Here is an 8331-nt window from a genome sequence, read left to right as displayed (position 1 = left end):
TCTATAGGGCAATTAAATGTTAGGGAATTTACTAGCTTTAGAATACATCAATACACTTTGATTACAGAAATATTTCATTTTTAAAACTAGAGTGTTTTAATGTACTTTTAGTAACAACCCAATCTAAGGAGCCTTGGATGCTTGTGAAAAAGACATATCCACAAAGATGCTGCATTTCTAGTGTGTGGGTGAATTAATACTTCTGTAAGGAGGAAGGAACTGAATCACCTCAGCATCAATAAACAGCATTTTTCTTTTAAACAGTAACTCATAATCTGATGACTCATTTTGCTTTACTAGTTCAAAATTAGGCAGGAGAAGAACTAAGCTAACTGGTCAGACCCAGAAACACAGTGATTTGGCAAGCCGCAGTCACTCAGCTCATGATGCGTGATAATCGGCAGAAAGGCTGCTCAACTCTTGTCCAATCCTTCACATCTGTAGAGGAGTTTGATATAACCACTTCTCTTTATCAACTTTAAGCTACATACAGGCAAAGAGATCACAAACTGCAGGGAGGTGGTAATGGTCTCAGGGGAAGTTATGTTTCTCCTGTAGAGGTTAATTAAGTAATACTTCCTGGGTCTTCTTCCAAAGCAGCCACTTGTCTTCTCCAGAGGATAACTGGCTGAGATTGCCCATCTGCTCTCCTGGCAGGACCCAGTCAGCTGTGTTAAAGGGACACCAGGAAGTGCTCATATGGGCCTTTTAAGCTTTTGTTTGCCAGTTCTGTCTTCAGTGCTAGGCACTTCCTTGGGATTTCCTTCTTTGTATAGGGGCCTGATAAGCCACTCCAACAAGGGGCTGTTCTTTATGACTTGGAAGGAATCAGCAATTCTAGAAGGAACCACTGCCTTTGGTGCTTTAGTTTGTTCTATTAATTATTTTCTAGAAGGACAGAGCCGCATATTCAGGGAATCTTTATGTTTCTCAGGCTCAGGTTTGGGTTCCACGGGCATCCCATTTTTATCCTTTCCTTCTTTCTTCAGAAGCCACTTATACAGAGCCTCCTTCTCACAGCTCTCATCACACACACACACTGCAGAGCTTGTACAGGGCTCATTGGCTCTGCATACCTCTTCTGCCTTACATGGTTCCTGATGGTTCTGGACAAGCCAATCCTCTGTAACCATGCTGGGGGTGGACAATGGTTTCTTGGCCTCCAAGTGGTCATTCAGACACTTCAGATTGCCCAGGTTTTCAATCCCCACACTTTGGGGCTGGTTTCCCTGACAGTGGGTACAGGAGTCAGTCTTGACAAGCCAATCATTCACATTATAGGACTGGAATAAGAGCTTAAACTTCTCACTGGTTTCACGACTGCCATTCTCAGGCTTCCTCAGCTTATGGGATTCCTGGGGAGTCACCAGCCAATCTGATAGGTCCATCTCATCTTGATCAGGAAGCTTTAGATCTTCAAACTTTTCCATTTCAATGGAGAAATGACTAGTAGTGGAATGGCTGTTACAGTTTTGATAACTTGGTTTTTCAGGAATTTCCTGTTGCTGACTCTTGAGGAGCCAGTTTTCTAAGCCCTTTCGGTTTCCCCAGACATTACTGAAGAAATTGCAGGCTCTGGAAGAAGTCTGGCTATTCTCCAAGGTCTGCTTTTGGGTGAGCCAGTCCTGGGGGTTGGTGCTGGGTATGTAAGGAGCCTGATGACCACTGGCAGTTTGGCTCCCAAGTAGCCATTCGCTGAGAGGGACAGCTACAATACTGGATGCTGACTTCTGCTCTGGCATTGGGTTATAGCTTCTCTTGTCCAGGAAGGGCCCAATATTTGATGAACTAGCATGAGCCATGAAGTGCTCAGGAGTTTGAATGATTTTGAGAGACCCAAATGTGGTGATGGTCTGGCGCAGAGCACTTGTGTCAGCTTCAAAGAGCGAGATAGTTGAATCTTTAGGCTTAAGGGTCAAACTGCCCAGTCTCTTCAGGCACGCAGACTTGATTGGCTAGATCTTTGTTTTGGGTACAGTCCAGTTGATGAGTAAGACAATTGAACTGGCCCAATAACCACTAGAGCTACTGAGCCTGCTGTTGAAGTGTCTCCTCTTTAAGCTGATAGATGAGGTCTACCTGTTCATATAGCCACACCTCACAACTTCTAAGACATTCCAGGTGACAGCTTATGCAACTGTGAATCTGAGGTTTGACCTCTCTCAAGTTATCTTTAATTTGCTGTTCAGCCTGGAGAACTCTACCAATAGCAAGCTCCAAGTCCCTCCATGCATCACTACACCTCAAAAGGGGTTCTTTTTTTTTTTTTTTTTTTGAGACAGAGTCTCGCTCTGTTGCCCAGGCTGGAGTGCAGTGGCGCGATCCTGACTCACTGCAAGCTCCGCCTCCTGGGTTCAAGCCATTCTCCTGCCTCAGCCTCCCGAGTAGCTGAGACTACAGGCGCCTGCAACCACGCCCAGCTAATTTTTCGTATTTTTAGTAGAGACGGGGTTTCACCGTGTTAGCCAGGAGGGTCTCAATCTCCTGACCTCGTGATCCGCCCACCTCGGGCTCCCAAAGTGTTGGGATTACAGGCGTGAGCCACCGTGCCTGGCCTCAAAAGGGGTTCTGTATTACTGGAGCTGCCACTCTGGTCTTAGAAGGTATTCATTCTGCTCACTGCTCCAGGTCCGAGTGCCTCTCCGAGCGATCCGAGAGGACCTTGGGTGGGCTGAGACACGGACCACACAAACCTGGGGCCCAAAGCAATTTTTTGTATTTTTAATAGGGATGGGGTTTTGCCACATTGGCCAGGCTAGTCTTGAACTCCTGGCCTCAAGTGATCTGCTGGCCTCGGCCTCCCAAAGTCCTGGGATTACAAGCATGAGCCACTGCTCCCAGACTAAAAAAATTTTTTTTTCTATAACCTTTAGATTTATTTTTATATTTATTAAGCAATAAGCAAACAAATAGTAAGAGTTGGGGGAGATTACCTAAAATGGTTTTCTTTTGGAATAGTTTTCTAAAAAATCAAATAACTGTTATTATTTCAAGTTGCATGGGACTGAAGCTGCACCTGGAAAGGAATTTCATTTTCATGACCTGCAAAATTGGTTAGGCAATGAGCTATTATTCCCCCCTCCCTGTGAACACATTTATAAACTTCAATGCGGGCAAATTCCATCTAATACTCTGAAAACCATTTCTCATCTCATAATTTACCCAAATCATGTGCAAGACTGCAAGAGGAAATAAACAGAAATCTTTAAGCATACATAAGCCACAATGGATTATTAATCTTGTACAGACAATCCAGCATTAAGGCTAATTTGATGTTTTAAACATTTTATGGAAAACATTTGACATTTTCACTAGAAAAGCCCACAAGCTATCATAACCCCAAAGGCATACAGCCGTGACAGGCAGGGCTCCATCGGGCTCCTCTTGAACTGGGCACCCCTTCACGGGTAGAAAAGCAGGAACACACACGTCTTCGCTTCCTGCTGCTCTGCACACACATCATAATATCTGGCAGAAGGTGGTTTCTGTCTTCCTTGGAGACATTAAACACTTTCACGTCATTTCTGTTTCTGATTTCTTCTACAAGGGCCAGTGACTTTCCTTTAGGGACTGGGATTGTGCCAGCGATTATAGTCCCTGGGGTAGATAGCATCTGACAAACAGCTTGGATGAAAGGCTAACTAAAGAGTTTCATTTTCCCACTCTCATCAGTGACGCACACTCTCTGCCCTGGGCCACTGCTGGAATCTGCATTCCTCAAGATAGGGAGCGCCAACTGCTCAAAATAAGTCAGGTTAACCACATAATGCCCAACTTGGCATCCACATTTTCCAGGTGGAGGCTCTAACCCAACTCTAAATAAAGGCCCCTGGATGCCAGACAACATGATGACATCAAATCCTATTCTTCTCCCTCCCTGTCTGACTTCCTCTCTATAAAATCCACTGGGGTCGCGGTCAGGGTTGCAGTCGGGTTGGGGTTGCAATTCAGGTCAGGTCCAGGTCAGGGTCATGATTCAGGCCCTGCTCACCCTGTACCGTAGGCCCCCAGCAATTTTTTTTTTTTTTTGAGATGGAGTCTCACTCTGTTGCCCAGGCTGGAGTGCAGTGGCATGACCTTGGCTCACTGCAACTTCCACCTCCCAGGTTCAAGTGATTCTCCTGCCTCAGCCTCCTGAGTAGCTGGGATTACAGGCATGCATCACCACACCTGGCTAATTTTTGTATTTTTAGTATAGATGGGGTTTCGCCATGTTGGCCAGGCTGGTCTTGAACTCCTGACCTCAAGTGATCCGCCCACCTTGGCCTCCCAAAGTGCTGGGATTACAGGCATGAGCCACTGCACCTGGCCCCCAGTTTTTTTTTTTTTTTTTTTTTTTGAGATGGAGTCTCGCTCTGTCGCCAAGTTGGAGTGCGGTGGCATGACCTTGGCTCACTGCAACCTCCGCCTCCCGGGTTGAAGCAATTCTCCTGCCTCAGCCTCTCAAGTAGCTGGGATTACAGGCACCCACCACCATGCCCAGCTAATTTTTGTATTTTTAGTAGAGACAGGGTTTCACCATGTTGGCCTGGCTGGTCTCGATCTCCTGACCTTGTGATCCACCCGCGTCAGCCTCCCAAAGTGCTGGGATTACAGGCGAGAACCACCGCGCCTGGCTCAAAATTTTTTTAAAATAAAAAAATAAGATATCACTTCACATAAACTAGATGGCTAGAATTTAACAGGCAGAGAATAGCAAATATTGACTAGGATGTAGAGAAACTGGAACCCTCACACATAACTAGTCGGAAAGTAAAATGGTGCAACCACTTGGAAAGCAGTCTGGCAGTTCTTCAAAAGTTTATATATAGAGTTGCCATACGACCAAGCATTCCCTCACCCAGTTACATACCCAAGAGAAATGAAAATGTGTGTCCACACAAACACTTGGGCATGAATGATCATTGCAGCATTATTTATAATAGTCAAAAAGTGGAAATAACTCAATTGTCCTTAACTAATTAATGGTCAATAAAAGTGGTATATCAATGGAACATTATACACAATGGAATATTTTTGGCCACAAGAAGGATAAAAAGAAATGAAGTACTGATACATGCTACAACATGGGCAAACCTGTAAAACATGATGCTAAGGGCAGGGCGCAGTGGCTCAGGTCTGTAATCCCAGCACTTTGGGAGATCAAGGAGGGCGGATCACCTGAGGTCAGGAGTTCGAGACCAGCCTGGCCAACATTGTGAAACCCTGTCTCTACTAAAAATACAAAAAATTAGCTGGGCATGGTGACTCGTGCCTGTAATCCCAGCTACTCAGGAGGCTGAGAGAGGAGAATCGCTTGAACCCAGGAGGTGGAGGTTGCAGTGAGCTGAGATCGCACCACTGCACTCCAGCCTGTGTGATGGAGCGAGACTCCGTCTCAAAAACACACACATAAAAAACAAATAAAAAAAAACCATGATGCTAAGAAGCTGGACACAATCACATATTGCATGATTCGATTTATGTTGTGTCCAGTATAGGCAAATCTATAGATACAGAAAACAGATTAGTGGTTGTCTGGGGATAAGGTAGGGGTGTTGGTTGGTGGTTGGGGGTTTATGGTTATATTAGTCCATTCTCACACTACTATGAAGAAATACCCAAGACTAGATAATTTATAAAGGAAAGAGGTTTAATTGACTCACAGTTTTGCATGGCTGGGGCAGCCTCAGGAAACTTACAATCACGGCAGAAGGAAAAGGAGAAGCAGGCACCTTTTTCACAGGGCAGCAGGATGGAATGAGTGTAAGCAGGGGAAATGCCAGACGCTTATAAAACCATGAGATCTCGTGAGACTCACTATCATGAGAACAGCATGGGGGAAACCACCTCATCATCCAATTACCTCCACCTGGTCCCACCCTTGACATGTAGGGATTATGGGGATTACAATTCAAGATGAGATTTTTGGTGGGGACAGAGCCAAACTATATCAATGGCTAAAGGTACAGGTTTCTTTTGGGAGTCACAAAAATGTTTTAAAATTAACTGTGGTGATGGTTGCACAACTATGTGAATATACTTAAAACCATTGAATTGAATAGCATGCTCTAAGTTGGTGAGCCGTATAATATATGACATATCTCAATAAAGCTATTATCAAAATGAGTAAATAAATAAATAAGACTGGGCGCAGTGGCTCATGCCTGTAATCCCAGCACTTTGTGAGGCTGCGGGGGATGGATCACCTGAGGTCGGGAGCTCAAGACCAGCCTGACAGACATGGAAAAACCCCATCTCTACTAAAAATACAAAATTAGCCAGGCGTGGTGGTGCATGCCTGTAATCCCAGCTACTAGGGAGGCTGAGGCAGGGGAATTGCTTGAACTTGGGAGGCGGAGGTTGCAGTGAGCAGAGATCGTACAATCGCACTCCAGCCTGGGCAAAAAGAGCAAAACTCCATCTCAAAAATAAATAAATAAATAAATAAATAAATAAATAAATAAATAAATAAATAAATAAATGGTAGATCTCTGCACCTGGCTAGATACCTCCTTCCAACAAAATGTGGGTCCATTGTTCACTTCCTGAAGATACAGCAGCTCAGCCAGCCAGCTGTGCTTCCCTGCCCCCATCACACCATCATCTAGCCCCTCTTTCCTCATTATGTCTACTAGGATAGCATCCTGTTTAGGGAAGACCATGACACAATAGTTAATTCCATGATGGGACAATAGAATTATAACAGAGGGGCAGCTGGAGTCAGACCCAGAAGCCACCCCTGGATTAGACATCAAATCTCTGTGTCTGCAGGAGAGGTGATTTGAGCCCAAGGTAGAAACCAAGGTAAGAGGGGCTGGCAACTCCAAGAGTGTGATTGTCAGTGGTGATAATGATGGTGATGGTGCTGGTGGTGGTGATAAGAGTTAGCAATTACTGGCAGGGTGCAGTGGCTCACACCTGTAATCCTAGAACTTTGGGAGGCTGAGGTGTGTGGATTGCTTGAGCCTAGGAGTTCTAAGCCAGCCTGGACAACATGGTGAAACCCCATCGCTACAAAAAGAAATACAAAAATTAGCTAGGCATGGTGGTACAAGTCTATAGTCCTTGCTGCTTGGGAGGCTGAGGTGGGAGGATTGCCTGAGTCTGGGAGGTCAAGGCTGCAATGAGCTGTGATTGTCATTGCACTCCAGCCTGGGAGACAGACCCTGTCTCAAAAACAAACAAACAAGCAAACAAAAACAAAAACAAAAAATGACTGGGCAAGGTGGCTCATACCTGTAATCCCAGCACTTTGGGAGGCCGAGATGGGTGGATCACTTGAGGTCAGGAGTTCAAGACCAGCCTGGCTAACATGGTGAAACCCCATCTCTACTAAAAATACAAAACTTAGCCAGGTGTGGTGGCATGTGTCTGCAGTCCTAGCTACTCGGGAGGCTGAGGCAGGAGAATCGCTTGAACCCAGGAGGCGGAGGTTATAGTGAGCCGAGATTGCACCACTACACTCTAGCCTGGGCAACAAAGTGAGACTCCATCTCAAAATAAATAAATAAATAAATAAAATAAAAAGACTTAGCAATTACTGAGCATTTACAAATCAGGTCTGCACATGCATTTATGCATTTTTTCTTTCCATTCTCAAAACAATTCTGTCAGATAAAAGATGTTGCTATCCCCATTTTAGGTATGAGGAAATTTGGGTTTAAAGAGGTTGCATATCTGGGCCAAGGTCACACAGCCAGAAGAAGCAGAGGCCAGATTGGAAACCAGGTCTACTGTGATCAACTGATAAAATCCCCCCAATGTCCCTATTCTGGCAGGATTAAGGGGCACTGAGGTTGTGTGGGCAAAAGAGTGGCTCCGTAGAGGCCAGAGGCCTCCCTACTCCATTCACACTCTGTCCAAGGCCCAGAGTCCCCTGAATGAAAGCAAGGGGGCTTATTTCTCACTGGGACCACTGATAATGAGTTTCAGGGAAGACTCGTGAAAGCTGTAACTCAGCTGGAAATAGAAATGAGAGCCAGCCCAGACCAGCACTTCCGGGGTGTCTGGAGGGAAGAAGCAACTACCAGAGGAAGGAGCAGGCTGTGGAGCGGAGTGTGGGAACTCAGCACCACCGGCCTGAGAGCTGCAGCCAGTAAGCCAGGCAGCCTGGAACTTGGGCCTAACTTCCCTCCATGGCCCTCAGCTTCCTCTTTGGAGGACCAGATTGTCAGTCTGGAAGAGCTGTGATGTCCCTGCTTGTCAATACAGCTGATGTGTCTTACTGCTGAGGACAATCCCATGCATGCAGCTGTTGTGACGCTTCCTAGGTACTGAGGCCCTGGCCACAAGCCACAATGGTCCCACCCACCCTCCAGTTCCGTTCTTATACCACTGACCCTGTTATGA

At 45.7% G+C, this 8331-nt stretch overlaps 2 pseudogenes; both read right to left on the bottom strand.

Annotated features, from left to right (window-relative positions):
• Window positions 1-201: 201 nt before the first annotated feature.
• On the bottom strand, window positions 202-2620 carry LOC101135532 (nuclear receptor coactivator 4-like; annotated as a pseudogene).
• A 711-nt stretch (window positions 2621-3331) lies between these two features.
• LOC101135176 (cancer-related nucleoside-triphosphatase-like) lies at window positions 3332-6605 on the bottom strand (annotated as a pseudogene).
• Between the last annotated feature and the right edge of the window lie 1726 nt (window positions 6606-8331).

This window comes from Gorilla gorilla, chromosome 4 (genome assembly GCF_029281585.2).
Source record: "Gorilla gorilla gorilla isolate KB3781 chromosome 4, NHGRI_mGorGor1-v2.1_pri, whole genome shotgun sequence".
In the NCBI taxonomy this organism is placed as follows: domain Eukaryota; kingdom Metazoa; phylum Chordata; class Mammalia; order Primates; family Hominidae; genus Gorilla; species Gorilla gorilla.
The sequence above is the reverse complement of the archived record's forward strand: the minus strand, read 5'-3'. Positions and strand labels throughout refer to the sequence as shown.